This window comes from Plecotus auritus (genome assembly GCF_963455305.1).
Source record: "Plecotus auritus genome assembly, chromosome: X".
In the NCBI taxonomy this organism is placed as follows: domain Eukaryota; kingdom Metazoa; phylum Chordata; class Mammalia; order Chiroptera; family Vespertilionidae; genus Plecotus; species Plecotus auritus.
Genome location: NC_137784.1, coordinates 118,759,021 through 118,775,914, shown reverse-complemented (window position 1 = coordinate 118,775,914; position 16,894 = coordinate 118,759,021). Strand labels below are relative to the sequence as shown.

The following is a 16,894-nucleotide window of genomic DNA, read 5'->3' as shown; positions in this document are numbered from 1 at the left end:
TTTTGTATAGTGAAGACAGAAAAGAGAGAGGTGTGTATGAATTCGGAACAGGGGATTGGAAATTAGATATATAGTAGGGTGAAATTTTAACAGGGGGTTAAAAGAAAGACTAGGGAAAATCTAAAGCAGGAGAAGGGTAAGAGAAACAGGACAACAAAAGGGGAAAAGTTAGGAAGAGAGTGATGGCATGAAGTAGAATTGAGATAGAGTAGAATGATGCTAAAGGAAAGATCAAAATAGAATGTAGAACACTAATCTCAAAGTCAAATCAAGAGGAAATAAAATGAAACTTTTTTTTTAAAAAAAGGTAAAACAGTAGTTAGTAACAATACTGATTGAAAATAAAAATATAACAATTAAAAAGGTAAATCAAGTGAGGAAAAAAGAAACAAAACTAGTTTCTTAAGTAAAAGATGAAAAAAATAAAAAATAAAAATAATAAAAATAAAATGTGCAGTAGTGAAGGTCATACACTTCCTCTATTCTGTTTGGCACGCCTGTTTCCCAGTCAGGACAGTATTGCAGTTCCCTGTGTTCCACTGCTCCTCAGTGTTGTAAGCCAGTCCTGATTTTTAAGCAAGGGGTGTGTCTTAATTTCTCGTATTTTTTTATTTGTGATTACACAAGAGTCAATTTGTGATTCAGCCCCTGGGTGGCAGTGTTTCTGGATTGACCTCCGGGTGTATAGGTCCTATCTAGCCTGTGCTTAGGTCCTGCTTTCCCTGTGGCACCCAATACAGGTTTGTGGGAGTGGGCTGCCCCAGAGCTGGTTCTCTGACAGTCACTCCCCACTCCGATCCCCAGGTTCAAGAAAAACAACTTTCCCCTGCAGTCTCCTAGGGTGTCCCCAACTGGGTGATCCCATGCACTGGGATCAGCGATGAGAAGCAAGGATTTAAAGAGGAGAAAGCGCAAGTGTGCGAATTTCAGGGCTGCTCGCAAGTCTACACAGTCCTTCCTTTCCCCCGGGTCCAAGCAGCCGGCACACTTTAAAAATTTTTAGGCTGTCCTTTTGCGTCAGATCAAAATGGGTTGCTTTTTAGAGATCCCCTCTGTTAGCAGCTCTGAGAACCCCCTTCCACATTCACAGATCATGCCAGCCCCAACAGCCACTGATTTTTCTAGGTGCAGACTTCCCCAGATCCTCCAGCTCCCGCAGTCTGTGTGTTTCTCTGTCCTGCTGGAACCAGAGACCTCACCTTATCCCAGGCAAAATCTGACCTTTCCGTGGTGGAGTGTAGAGCTCCTCTGAATCCACGTGGTTGCGCCAATTGGGGACCAGTGCTCTGGGGTTCACAGCTGTTTGGTGGGTGCCGCAGTTGTAGATTTTCAGGCTTCCGATAATATCCACTTTCCCCTTCAAGATGGTGCAGTGGGGAAAGGGAGCCCCATCCAGCAGTCCCCCACCTTCTCCTGGAGTATATCTGTCCCTTAACTCACCAACAGACACTTCCCGTGTGACCCTCAGCTGCTCTTTCTATCTGCTCCGGGACAAGGCTCGGAGCATGTCTGTCTATTCTGCCACCATTTTTTTTTCTCCAGGGATCACAGCTTTCTAGGTACCCTAAAGGGTTCCAAATAGTTTAAGGGGTTGGCCATAAAAAGATACCTGGGAAAATGAGGCCAGGCAGACTAACCTGTGTGATAGAAGAGACCCCCCCAAAAACAAAATTAGACTCCATGGAAACAAGAAAAGATCAATTTAGCCTCTTGGCTATGTTTCCAAGGTTAATACCCAGACCTCTTTCATTGTTTGAAGCTTGTGATATATTAAGAAAAGAAATAATGCCAAAATAGGGCTACCACAATTGTTCTATATTTAAAATTTTATCAATATAGCCTACCTGGAGTGGCTCAGTGGTTGTGTCGACACATGAACCAAGAAGTCACTGGTTCAATTCCCAGTCAGGGCACATGCCCAGGTTGTGGGCTTGATCCCCAGGAGAGAGTATGCAGAAGGCATCTGATTAATGATTCTCTCTCATCATGGATATTTCTATCCCTCTTTTCCTCTCCCTTTCTTTCTCTAAAAATCAATAAAAACATTTTAAAAAGTTAGAACTAAATTCAAGTAGTGGAGAATTTCCTTTAAAAAAGAAAAAATATTATCTATATATATTAACAGTTTTAACATTAACTTAAAATATCACTGTAGTATAGCTTTATTTGAATGAATATGTTATCCTATCTAATAAAAGGGTAATATGCAAATTAACCATCACTCCATCACAAAGATGGCGGCACCCATAGCCACAAGATGGCAGCACCCAATCCCCTCAGCCCCACTGGAGTCCCCCAGTTCTGGGGTGGTGGCCTCTGATAGAGGGCAGCGTGAACAGCCTGGCAGAATGCTTGGAATGCTTGCTTCATCACCGTGGCAATGAGGCAAGTGTTCCGTTCCGGCTGTGGAGGGCCTCTGGGGGACAGGGGGGCTGGCCCACAGCCTCCGCAGCTGAGCACAGGCCCAGAGAGGAGTCAGCAGGCCCACCTCCCACAGAAGTAGCGTGGCTCCCCAGCCCGCTTCCCATGGAATTGGTGCGGGTCCCTCCTGGCTCCCCCAGAAGCGGTGTGGCTCCCTCCCTGCTCCTATGGGCACTGGCAGCTCACTTCCACTTCCTGCAGAAACCGTGCGGCTCCCATGGAAGCAGTGAGGCTCCCAGCAGCGCACTGTGGTTCATGCCGGCTCCCGTGGAAGCAGAGGGCAACCTACTGCTTGCGGTATCGCGCGATGGGCTACTAGTTATTTATAAAGGTCTTGGAACAGGTCCTGGTACATACCAAGTACTATGTGTTCATAGTTGTTGTTATCATTTAAAGATTATGTTAAAAAATTAACTTTAAGGCCCTCTGTGAATATATGGCTTAGGCCCAGGGGCTTCCTTCCCTTGTACATCCCACTCCACATTATCAGCCTTCATTGGATGAATATTAGGACAACTCTTTTCTTTGAGGAGCAGTCATTAATTAATCCCTTTGCCTCATCTCTAAAAGGCCTTATTGTAGATGTATGTTGAAAGAAGTTGGTTTAGCTAATAAAGTAGAGATGCTCCTCAACTTACAATGGAGTTATATCCCAATAAAGCCATCATAAGTTGAAAATATCATAAGTAAAAAGTACATTTAGTACAACTAACCTACTGAACATCATAGCTCAGCCTAGTCTACCTTAAATGTACTCAGAATACTTACATTATCCTAGAGTTAGGCAAAGTCATCTCATTGCTGCTGCCTAGCATTGAGAGAGTATTATACCACACATTGCTAGCCTGGGAAAAAATAAAAAATTAAAAATAGGGTTTATATTAAATGGGCATCACTTCCATAACTTCATAAAGTAAAAAGAAAATGTTAAGTTGAACCATCATAAAGCAAGGACCATCTATATATTACATTTTGTTAAAATGAAAAAGGTTTATAAATAGCTGTGTAGCAATAGAAAGAGCACTGGTCTTTCAGCCCTATTATCTACCCTTGACTCTGTCCCTAAGGCACTGTGTGACCTTGAGCCAACTTCTTCCCCTTCTGGGCTCAGTCTCCTTATCTGTAAAATGGAGGAGAGAATTCAATCAATTGACCTTTAACGCTAAACTTGAGTTTTAGAAATACTACAAATCTCTCAGTCCACTGTTAGATTAGAATGATTAGAATGAGTAGACTAGTAACATCCCCAGATTCTAAGGTAAGGCAGGATATGACTATATCCACTCTGTCACAAATTAAGAGGGATCAGGTAATTCCAAGTGACTCCAAGGGGTGAGGACAGGCAGAGAGACAGAATGGCTTAACCCTGTTTTCAGGATTTCTGCCTATGGTTCTGTTGATAAGTTTAACAGGTTCTTTTAGAAAAACACTTTCTTTCCATGTCACCTTGGAATATAGAGGGGTAGAACAGAAGAAGAAATGGTAATTTTTGAGGGTCTACCATGAACCAGGCAAGATGCTAAGTATTTCCAAATACCTTATTACTAATCTACATTTTTAAAATTGATTTCAGAGAGGAATGGAGAGGGAAAGAGAGATAGAAACATCAATGATGAGAGAGAATCATTGATTGGCTGCCTCCTGCATGCCCCATACTGGGGATCGAGCCTACAACCTGGGCATGTGCCCTGACAGGGAATCAAACCATGACCTCTTGGTTCATAGGTCAACACTCAACCACTGAGCCATGCCAGCGGAGCACTATTGACATTTTAAAGATAAAAACAAAAACACAGAAACAAAAACAAAAAACCTAAAGCTCAGAGAGATGGAGTGACTTCCACAGGCTGATAAGCAGCTTTGCAGTTTCTCGTTTTCACTCTCTCCCACTCCCCATGTAATTGGAAGAGCTAGACTATGGATCATAGTACAGGAGCTCTTTTCTGGTATGACTGGGTCCAGGACCTCAGCTGTGCAGTATTAATCATGTTAGCCTTTATAATGGTTGAGATTTGTGAGGGAAGCTGAAACAGTGATTTTTCAGTGATTTTAAGGAAACAATCAACAGACAACAAAAAATAAAAAAGCACTTATTTGGACCAAAGTACATGTGTTTTGCTGATCCTCACATATGACTAGGCTGAGTCCTTCCTTTTATGATTAGCCCAACAGAAGAGCATTTTTATTAATTCTTCTGAACAATTCTGTCACTACTCCAAGCACAAGGCAATAATCCCTGAAGGCCATCCTAGTGGTTTCAAAAAGTTCCCTTTCTCTCTTCTGACAACACTCCCCATCCTCATCCAATGCAGTTTCATCTTCTGCCTGGGCTCCTTCCCATTGAAGGTTTTTGTGGGTATTATTGTTACTGGTCTGTGTGTCTGATGCTTCAAATGGCCTAAACTCAAAACATCAGAGTTTGGAGCAAGGAAAAGTTTATTGATCAAGAAGGCACCAACCAAGAAAATGGGGTACCTTAAATCCATATAAAGAAAGTACAGAATTCAGGCTTCTTTTATGTGAAGGGAAGGGGGACTGGGTAGGGCAAGAGGTGATTGACAACCAAAGACATATAGGTGCCAGTAGGGGTTTAAGGAAGAGTGTGCTTGTTTATGTGAGCCTACAAGGTTCCTGCAAATCTTTGATAAACAGTACATACTTCCTTTATCTCCTCAAGCCACAAGCAGAATTCCTCTAATGATTACCATATTTATATGCAAGTCTAAGCAGAAATTATTAGCCTGGAGGCCATGGGAACAAAGCAGGCTTGAACAAGATGGGGTCAGAGAGACCCAGCATTCACTCTGTTACATTATTTTCCAGTCTTGTCCTCCAGTGCACTAGACTTGTTGTTTCTTCTTACTTAGCATTAATTTCTCCATCTTCTGATGATACTTATTTTTAAATGAGCTACCAGTTGGCCCCTATCTCCGTCCAATGTCCTACTGAAGAATTCCAAGCTCTTAGCCACAGGGACAATCCAGTTCAATGGGACTCAATTTTGGAATTTTGATTTGAATTATTGGAAAATAGGTATCTTTCCACTAGGCTAGAACTGCCCTATACTCATTAACCAGCTACAATAATCATCTCTCAAAGGCATTCTTATTTAATCTATATCCCTACCCATTCCCTCCTATCAATCATGTTTTATTTAAAGCCAATTTCAAACATCTTATCACTTCATCTATAAATGCTTCAGTATGTCTCTAAATGGTAAGGTAAGTTTATCACTGTAATTTATCATATCTAAAAAATTAACAATTTCTTAACTATCCAATATCCAGTCCATATTAAAATTCCCTCTATTGTTTCACAAATGTTTTCTTACATTTTTATGTTTGATTCAGGATCCAAACAAGGTCAATGCAATGCATTTGGTTATGTTTCTCAAATGTCTTTCAATCATTATGTTCTCCCTTCTTTTTCATTTCCTTGACATTTCTTTATTGAAGAAACTGGAGGTTATAAACTTGCTCCTTGCTGTTTTCCTGGTGCCTACTGTGGCACCTAGAAAAGAATCAACTCAATCAGTGTCTGTGAATGAATGAGGGAATAAAGGACCATGTTTCTTCATGGCCTTTGTTTGTTGTCCATGCTTGGAATAGTCTGTCTTCATTGACCCCCTCAGTCTCCTGGTCTGCAAAGTGGAGCAGCTAATACCTGCCTTCTGTTCCAGTTCCTGGGAAGGTTGTGACAAATACTGAGCTTTTAAAAAGAAAGTATAAAACAGCTTTGAGCAATTTGTGCTATAAATACCAGGGGAAGAGTCCTATTATTAAATGTCCTTTGATCATAGAAGCTTCAGGCAGAGTGGTAAAGTTGAGAAGTAGAACCCCTTTTCTTTGTCCTTTGTGCTTCCTTGAGTGTGGCAACTAGAACAGTCAGGGCTAGAACATTCAGGGCTAGGAGTATGCCCTGGAGTGGGGAGCTCCAAAGCTCTCTTTAGACAAGTCAGCCCTCCTCTGGCTGAGGCAGGCCTGTGATATCCTATTCCATCCCAGCAAATATAGAATAGCCTGGAGACCCAGGAAGACTGAGACAACTGTTCCTGTTTTGAAAAGTGTCGGAAGGATGTAGCTACAGGTGGGGGTGAATGTATGCCCCTAAAAGCAAAGCCCAGCCAAGAAGTTGCTGGTCCCCCATGGGGGAGAGCTGAGATTTGGGCTGGACTCCTGACAGCACCTATGACCCCACCTTCTGGTCAAGTCACTGGTGATGATGGACAACTTGTATGGAAAGTCTGCAAGTATTTATGAGTCAATTAGTTTTCATTTCAAACAAAGAGTTCAGAGAAGCTTTGATGAGTGGCCAAGAACTACTACAAAGAAGTAAATAGCCAGTGAGGTCAAGTTTCAGCCTTCCCTGGCTTGTAGAGAATCCTATTCTGAAGCCAGCAGCCATGCAATATTACTCTGATCCAAGCAAGCAGCCAGGGAACAAAAGGGGGCCTTCCCTAGGGGCATTTTTTTACCTAACATGAACTCCAGTGGGGGCTTTGCAGGAGGCTGTATTTAGTATTTTCCTTCCTACCCAGCCCCTGTACCCTATATGCACTTTCCATAAGGTGGCACTTGTTGAGGCCAATACCTAGGGTCTTTAACACACTGGGCATGCATGCTATGGGAATTACAAAAATTACTGGGTGTGTGCTATGGGAATTACAAAAAATGACAACAGAACATAGGAGTTTGAAAAATGATCAAATCAGTAGGAATTTTAAAAGAAAGTAATGAGGACCTAAAAGTACACAGATGTAAAGTGGGAATCTTTAAAGTTTCAGTTTGTTTGTTTTTTTTCTAAGCTTTCTGTATGCCCAAAAGAGGAGCTTATTTTGGAAGTGGAAGAAGTATGATTTTTTTACTCAACTCAAAAGTGGTTGAACTGATTTAGCTCAAACTATAAAAAGACAAAAATCAAATGCACCCTTGTGCAAGATTTCTGTGTAGAATAGAGTGGAAACAAACAGAGGGGTAATACCATGAAAACCTAGCACCTTGAAATCATATTCTTCCAGCTGATTTTTCAGATACCATTTGAGGATAGGTTTGGGGCATGGTGTTCTGAGTCAAATAGGCAACTAACTCAAATTTAACCATCTTTTAAATCAGGGGTTACTATAAGTTTTTATGAATCTGAAATTATTTTTCTAAAAATTCTCATCTTATTTTTTATAAAGCTACCAGCACAGCCAGGATTTTTATATTTGTTTAATTAATGAATTAATTATGCATTGATCAAATAAAGAGGGAAGTGGTCCAGAGCTGATAACACAAACTTTGGAGAAAAATAGGCCTAGATTCATACATCAACTCTTCCCCTTATTAGATACTTGAGCTTAATACTGAGACTTACTGTTTCTTCTGAAGAATGTGAATAAAATTACCTCAGAAGGTTTTGATAAGTATTACATAAGATGAAAAATATTAAAAACTTAGAATAGTGCCTGACATATAATGAAATCCTCCTAAAGCAGTGATAGTAGTATTACTTGTAAAATTGGGGGTGACCCAAGGGCTTTTCTTTACACTTTTTTCTTCCAAATAGTTGAGATCAGTGCATTTATAGAAAAGTGAAATTTTGTGATGACCAGCAGTAAGAAATACATTTTATGTGGTGATTGAGTACACATATACATAGAAGAAACAAAAGTCGGTGCATTTTATTCTATTTATTGTATTCTATTCCAACCTATTCTATTTAATTGTATTGTATTCTGTTCTGTTCTATTCTATTCTACTTTATTCATTTAATTTCCTTTCATTATTAAATGCTGACCACAGCCCAGTAAACAGATTTCACTACTGTCTAATAGGTCTTGTCCCACAGTTTGTAAAGACATTTAACTAGATGAATATGGGGGAGGCAGTTACCACTCTCAGAATCCCAGAGAACTGTCTTCTTCTGAATTAACAACTCTGGTCAAGGTTTGGAGTAAAAATAAATGTGCCCTGAATTTTTGTCCCCAGTAAAACTACCTCTTAGAACAATAAATGACAGCTGCAAAGTGACTAGACACCAGTTCTCCTTATACTTTCACCCCTGGCCTGGCTCCTGGATGATGACACTTGCTTTTCTAGACCTTTCTAGCAAGTCAGACCAAGATCCGGAGTTGGCTTGCATCAACTAGCATGTGTGTGTATGGGGGGGGGGGGGTGGTGGAGGAGAAAGAAAGAGAGAGAGAGGGAGAGAGAGAGAGAGGGAGAGAGAGAGAGGGAGAGAGAGAGAGAGAGATTGATTGTAGGAATTGGGGAAAGAGGGGAAGGACTGCCAACTTCTTAGTTTTATCCTCTAATGTCACCAACTTATCCAGTTTCTGACAGATTGGAGGGGAATGCCCTCTCCCTCTGGAGACCGCTGAGACAGTGAAAAAGAGCCAAAGCACCAACAGTCATCTCATTGCTCCTCCTCCCTGGTTTGGTCCCTTCGCCTTGACAGAGCCTTGGTCCAGTAAGATGATCTGACCACAGCTGGTCTACACTTAGAACAATTTGGAAGCAAGAGAACTTGGGTAAGGAATTTGGTTTCACTAAAAATAGCTGCAATATAGACCCTGTGACTTACCACTCCTCAGAACAGTCTTATATGAACCACACAGGGTTCACTGACCCCTGCAATCACTTTGGACTATTTGCTTTTCCTGCCTGGAGCCCTTGAAACCAGGAGGGGCTTAGGGAGTTGGGGGTGCTTTGGTTCAGATCCAGACTCTTGTAAATCTCAGAAACACATGGTGATGATATGACCAAGAAGCTTCCTCCCTCCCCTCGGGAGCGCGTGACTGCTGGCCCATTTAAGATTTTGGTCTATGGTGAGATCTTGCTTTTTTCTCATCACCGGGCCTATTGAATCTCCAATTCTAAGGTAGGTGAAACCAAATTCATTGGGGGAAATGCTACTGGAATTGTGATCCTCTTAGTTAGCCCTGGCCCAGATTTCCTCGCGGCCTGGGTCAGGGAGGCAAATATTAGGGCAGATCATAGTTTACAAATGATAGTCTAAGTCCATGCTCCTTACATGCTGATCAAGCCACAGCAGTGTTTGGGAATTATTGCCTTTCCTTGTATCCTCCTACTACAAAGCCAAGGTATTAGCTAGCAAGAAAGCACCTCAAGTATTAAATGTAACCATTTCTCAACTTCTCTGCCTATAGATACTTTATTTTAGGAACCTTGTCCTTCCTGTCCTGCTCCTAACTCTGATAATTTGAATTTGGCTCATAGCACTGGTTATCTGTGTTTGTCTTTTCTGATGTACAGCAACAGAGTAATGCAGAGCTGCCTAGCACAGGGATTCTTATAGGTTGGGTAGTCCCTTCAAAAGAGGGAATCCAATCCAGATGTACAAAAGACTTGCTTGGATTCCATTTTCTTCCTGAAATACTGATGTCAGGACTCATCTCTGTTTTTTAGCCTGTTTATAGCAATGGGCCTTTGGAGGAGTTGGAATTGAATGGGAGCTGGAAAGCTCTGGGTTTGAGTTTAGGAGCCTTCTGAGAATAAAAGAAGCTGCCTTGGGTGTTAGAAGGTTAAACACCAACAATTTCTTGCTTTTGAGCCTTGCACTAAGCAAACTACTATGCCAACATTCTACCTTGCCAAACCAAGATGTTTTCATATAAATGAAGAGACATATATTACAAGTATGTTTACTTTAAATGAAAATGACAATCTTAAAATATTACATGGCTGGAGGAAACAAATCTTCAGACTCAGAATCATCTGTGTCTTCTTTTTTTTTAAAAAAATGAACTACTGACTGATGTTTAAACATTATAATCCCTCTTCACTTTGTTTCTTTTTACCCATCTTTAAAGTAGATGACTGTCCAAATAACAAATTTAAAATCTTAATCCTTCAAGAAACATCTTGGAAGTTATATGGTCTACCTTTTATTTGAATTGGAGCATGAGTTGGAATAAGTGATCATCTGGTCTATACCTTGACTGTTGCCTCAACTTCCCCTCTGATCTGAAAATGAATACATGGTGGATATTTCTATTTTGAAGTCATGGCTCTATCAGTATCACATCTTACTAGTACTTACTCATTTCCAATATTACTTTAAGGTTCATTCATGTTGCTGCGAAACTAGATGAAACTAGCACATTTTCAATTATTTTCCTCATGTTGCATTTGTGCACCCATAATACCAGGCAATGTTCTTACCACACAAACATGTTGTCACATTTTATTGAAAGTCATAAGAAGTTTGCATTGAAATTGGGTATGTGTTTTATTGAAACACTCTAGAGAAAGAGATTTGGTAGAGGTTGCCTCTAAATATCACACTTGCATAGTACTTTGAATAAATGACTCCACTAATAAAATCTCCATGAACAAACAACTTTTCAGGAATGCATTTGTTAGTAGAGCAATGATTTACTAACTCCATTCATGAACCAATGCCAGGCTTGCTGCCCAGGAATCACCTGGAAAGATTATTTTAAAATATAATTTCTGGGCTGCATCATTGGAAATTCAGATTCAAAAGGTCTGGGAATGGAGCCCCAGAACCTGGAATTTTGAAAGCAATCCTGATAATTACGATGCATGGCCAAATTGGGGAAGCACTGTGAAAGTCAAGGCCCTCATGTTTTTGTCTTGTCCATTTGTGTTAAATCTCTCAGTCAATTAAGTTCAAAATTTTTCACTTGGCATTCCCCAGATCCTCCATGATCCAGCCCTAACCCACCTTTCCAATCTTATTCCTCATTATTCCTCTTCACTACCCCCAGCCTTAGTAAAATTGAATTGGCCATGTTTTTTATCTTGCTTTCATGCCTGGGCACCCAAATCTGCTTCAGTTCATGAGTGTACTTTAGTGTGCATGACTTGGAGGGCATCATTAAAAAACAAATCCTGGGACTCACTTCTGGGAATTCTGATTCAACAGGTCTGGCATTTTTAAGTACATCAGAGGATCTGATGGTGACCACACTTTCAGAAACACTGCATCTAGTTCAAATGACATCAGATTATAAAACCATTTCTCAAAGTGTTTGTACTTCCCCACTTCAATTCCCATAGCATTTGGTTTTAGTTCTGGAATTTAACACTTTACCCTCTACTTTGTATTTCCTTCACTCAACAAACATCCATTGAATACCTAATATAAAAGGTATATATTTTCCTTCAAGGATCTAAGCTTCTTGGCAGACGGGTCTGTATCCATTTCTCTCTATAAACACCTTGGGCATGAGTGTGGAGTGTGTCAGTGGGCATGACAAAGTTTAAATCCCTCTGCAATAGATAAGGCTTTATTTTCCATAAAAGATATGGAGGTGAGGCAAATCCGTTCTTTCTCCATACACCAAATCTGAGATTTATGCACAAAAGTAGCATCTGAGAAGCCTTTTGTAGTTGGGCAATCTCAGAGCTCAGTGATGACTGGATTCCAGGTAGTCTCGTGACTTAGGTAGGATGGAAAAGCACCTGGCATTTCTAAATACAGTTGTTCTGACATAAGGGAGGGATGAGCATAGTGCCAGGGAGGGCATTGCGTGATGGGGATTTGCAGGGTTTTCCCTTGGGACAGTCTTCCCTTCTTTGTCTGACCTGGTGTAGTAACTGCAATAACTCTGGAATTATCTGTGACTAAACTGCTATGACTCTTTAGTTATTATTATTATTTTTTGTTGTTAATCCTCACCTGAGGATATTTTTTCCACTGATTTTTTTTTTTTTTTTTTTTTTTTTTAGAGAGAGAGAGTGGAAGGGATAAAGGGAGAGGGAAAGAGAGAGAGAGAGAGAGAGAGAGAGAGAGAGAGAGAGAGAGAGAGAGGTGAGAGAGATACATGGATTGGTTGCCTTCCACACACTGGGATTGAACCTGTAACCCAGGTATGTGCCCTTGACTGGGAATCGCACCTTACCCTTCAGTGCACAGGCTGACACTCCAACCACTGAGACACATCAGCCAGAGCACTTTAATTATTTTTAATTTACTTATATCTATATAATATATAATTATATAAAATATATAATAGCCCTTATTACTAGCCTAGTATGTGTTTTCCAATATTTCTATTCTCATAATTATATGAAACATGCATATGTACACATATATACATGCATATATCTTTTTTATTATAGATTATTTTACAGAAATTTTATCATGTTACTCACACTTTTCTGTATGTTACCACAAAATTCTTGTCATTTTCTAGCTGTATGAACTTCGGGCTTTAGTTTCCTCATCTAGAAAATGAGATTGATAATAATACTATCTCATAGGGTTGCTGTGGGGATTCAATGAGTTAAAATACATACAACACTTAAAACAGTGTGTGTGTTTTCTGTGTTCATTGTTGCTATTATACTCATTCAAAGAAACCTTCAAGTTGACTGAATTTGCTTAGTTTCCATGTAACTGCAGCTGAACAGAATTTTGCGATGTAGATGGAGAATGATTTATTCAACCATACAACTTTTAGCAGACATTCACTTTATATCCATTTTTTTCTCACTAAAGCAACACTGCAGTAAGCACCTTTGTATATATATTTACTTGTTTTTATTACCCTGGGACAGATTCTCAGGGATGGAATAGCTGGGTTGAAGAGTGTGTGTGTGTGTGTGTGTGTGTGTGCGTATATATATATATATATATATATATATATATATATATATATATACTAGAAGAAGCCCGGTGCATGAAATTCGTGCACTGCGGGGGGTGTCCCTCAGCCCAGCCTGCACCCTTTCCAATTTGGGACCCCTCAAGGGATGTCCGACTGCCCTCTCACAATCCAGGACTGCTGGCTCCCAACTGCTCGCCTGCATACCTTCCTGATTGCCCCTAACCGCTTCTGCCTGCCAGCCTGATCACCCCCTAACCACTCCACTGCCAGCCTGATTGATGCCTAACTGCTCCCCTGCCAGCCTGATTGCCTCCAACTTCCCTCCTCTGCCAGCCTGGTCACCCCTAACTGCTCTCCCCTGCAGGCCTGGTCACCCCTAACTGCTCTCCCCTGCAGGCCTGGGTCCCTCCCAACTGCCCTCCCCTGCAGGCTTGGTCGCCCCCCAACTGCCCTCCCTTGCAGGCCTGGTCCCTCCCAACTGCCCTCCCTGCTGGCCATCTTGTGACAGCCATCTTGTGTCCACATGGGGGCAGGATCTTTGACCACATGGGGGCAGCCATCTTGTGTGTTGGAGTGATGGTCAATCTGCATATTACTCTTTTATTAGATAGGATAGAGGCCTGGTGCATGGGTGGGGGCCAGCTGGTTTGCCTTGAAGGGTGTCCCGGGTCAGGGTGGGGGTTCCCTTGGGGTGTGGGGCGGCCTGGGCGAGGGGCCTATGGTGGTTTGCAGGCCGGCCATACCCCCTGGCGACCCAAGCGGAGGCCCTAAGATCTGGGGTTTATTTATCTTCTACAATTGAAACTTTGTAGCCTCGAGCGGAGCCAAGCCTCCTGCTCGCTCCGTGGCGGTAGCCATTTCTGTTGGGATTTATGTATCTTCTATAATTGAAACTTTGTAGCCTTAAGCGGAGGCCTGGGCCAGCCAGGGTGTGCGAAAAGCTTGGCTTCCTCCATCACTGTGGGCAACTCTAGCCTCCTGCTCTTTCCAGCTCCTTGGCTGCCGCCATTTCTGTTTGGATTTATGTATTTTCTATCATTGAAACTTTGTATCCTTGAGTGGAGGCCTAGGCCGGCAAGGGCAGGTGGAAAGCTTGGCTTCCTCCATTGCCGGGGAAACCCAAGCCTCCCTCCTGCTCTCTGTGGCCGTAGCCATCTTGGTTGGGTTTATTTGCATATTCGCTCCTGATTGGCTGGTGGGCATGGCTGGTGGGCGTGGCTTGTGGGTGTAGGGGAGTGATGGTTAATTTGCATATTGCTCTTTTATTCGATAGGCTATATATATATAGTTTTTAAAATTTTAAATTTTTGTTGTTGACAATATTACAGATGTCCCCAAATTCCTCCCCTTTGCCCCCTCCACCCAGCCTCTGCCCCATCCCAAGCCTTCATTACCCTATTGTCTGTGCCCATGGGCTATGCATATAAGTTATTTGGTTAATTTCTTCCCACCTCCCCCCACTCCCCTTCCTTCTGAGATATGTCAGTCTATTCCACGCATCCATGCCTCTGAACCTATTTTGTTCGTCAGTTTATTTTGTTCATTAGATTCCACATATAAGTGAGATCATCTGATATTTTTCTTTCTCTGACTGGCTTATTTTGCTTAGCATAATAATCTCTAGGCCCATCCTATATTGTTTTAATTTCATTAAATGTTGCCACATTACTTTCTAAAAAGCATGTGGCAAATGCACAATTCCCCCAGCAATTTATTGGTGTATACTTCTTACAATCTCATCAACAGTTGATCTAATTAACTGCTCTTTTAAAATTTTACCAGTCCTATCAGGTGAAAGTGTCATCATATTGTTATTTTAACTTGAGTTTCTTTGGCTATTCAGGAGACTGACCATCTTTTGAAAAACTTGTTGGCCTTTTGGATTTGCTTTTCTATGAAGTGGTGGGTTGTTGGTTTTTTGTTTGTTTGTTTGTTTGTTTAAATATTCTTCATCTATTTTTTGAATGGGATATCTTTCCTTGTCAATTTGTAATAGGTCCTTGTACATTATATCTATAAGCCCCTTATTTGTTCTGTGTGCAGCTAGGTTTTCAATTTCTTTTTTAATTGATTTTAATTATTGTACCTGTACCAGAATTTTGAAAAATTGTATATAGTCAAATTTTTCTTCTAACTTCTGGGTTTTGAGGATTGGTTAAGAGGGTCACCCTACTCCTAGGTTGTGCATGTAGTTTCCTAGATTAAAGAAAAAAGACTTTTACTGTTTTTATGTTTGACTATGTCTTTATCTAAAAACTATATTGATTTTGGTGTAAAAAGAGGTTCAATTTTATATTCTCTGAAATTAATAGCTAGTTGCAACCATATTATTCATTAACAATCTATCTTTTTCCCACTGAAATGAAGTACCACCTTTGCCATATGTTAAATAACTATATGAGATTTATGGTAATTCTGCATTCTCTATTTTATTCTTCTGAACTAATTGCCTGTTATTTTCATGACATTATCATGTTTTTACTTAATTATGGTGACTTTAGGGAATATTATGATATTTGGTTAAAATATTTCTCATTATTCTTATTTTTCAAGGCTATTCACATTTTTTATTCTTCCATATAGGTATTAAGATTATGTATACAAATGAATCCCCTCTTTTTCCCTCAAAAAATCATATTGAGAATTTAAATTGGAATTTAAAAAATAATATTGACTTGCTAAATTTGAAATTTTGTAACATGAAGTCCTATGATTATGCCATTCATTCATTTTTTTTCAGATTTTGTCTTAGTCTTTTGGTAAGCTATTACAATTTTCTTCATATTGGTTTAATACTTCTCTAGTTAAGTATATTTGTGTATATATATAATCTATATATATACATATATACATATATATACACACACACACACACACATATATATACATATATACACACATATATATATAGTATAATGTGTATATATATCTTTCTTTTCTTTATTTTGTTTTTTTTTCCCATCACCATTTATCTCCTCTATATCTTCTTCCACCTCCATCCACCTTTTCCCCCATATAGGTTTTTTCATTGTTTTGAATATAATTTTTACTATTTTTATTTCTTGTGTTGATTGCTTGAATTGAGAAATACCATTTCTTTTGTATAGTAACCTTGTATTTTGTTACCATACCAAATTTTCTAAATAAGTCTTACCGATTTTACTAGAGTGTGTTGTTTGTCTAGCTGTACAAATATGCCATTAACAAAGAAGTAGACATCTGATGTTTGTATTAGTTCTGTCTTTCTTTAATTTTTGGAGGTCTTCTTTAAAATAAGCTAGATTCTCCAAGGCAATGTTGAATAATAGTAGGGGTAAGAAGCATTCTTGTCTAGTTTTGAATTTGATTTGAACAGGTCAATATTTTGCCCTTCAGGATAATATTTGGCATCTGTTTTTGGTAAACTGTCTGTACTATTTTAAATAATCCATATATATAAAAGCCTAGGCAACCATTATGACCAAATGACCAGGATGACCAGAATGACCTGTCAAACAGTCGCTATGATGCGCACTGACCACCAGGGGGCAAACACTCAACACAGGAGCTGTCCCCTGGTGGTCAGTGTGCTCCCACAGCCATCCTCCTGTGGCTCCTCCCCCCAGCTGGCCAACCTCCTACGGCCCTTCCCCCTGGTCGGCCAGCTCCCATTGGCCCCAATCTGGGGGGCTGGCCAGCCAATCTCCTGTGGTCCCTCCCCTCTGCTGGCTGCCCCCCCCATAGGCCTCTATCACTGGCCAGGCTGAGGGATGCCACCTGTGCACGAATTCATGCACTGGGCCTCTAGTCTTCTTATAATCCTATTTAATTTGGATATGTATTAGGAATACAGTTGAATTTTATCAATTGACTTTTAAGTGTTTCTTGATTTGATTATTCATATGGTTCTCCTCT

The 16,894-nt window shown here is 40.4% G+C and overlaps 1 protein-coding gene and 1 pseudogene across 3 annotated transcripts in view; one reads left to right on the top strand and one right to left on the bottom strand.

The window, feature by feature from the left end:
* Window positions 1-16,894, bottom strand: part of LOC308240255 (ubiquitin thioesterase OTUB1-like) — a 94,065-nt pseudogene that overhangs the window by 68,623 nt on the left and 8,548 nt on the right. The gene's annotated exons all lie outside the window — the stretch shown is intronic.
* Window positions 8,984-16,894, top strand: part of FGF13 (fibroblast growth factor 13) — a 659,009-nt gene continuing 651,098 nt past the window's right edge. For both annotated transcript variants that reach the window (XM_080652005.1, XM_080651999.1), the window contains exon 1: window positions 8,984-9,282. The gene's annotated coding sequence lies outside the window, so the exon portion shown is untranslated. The remainder of the gene's footprint in view (window positions 9,283-16,894) is intronic.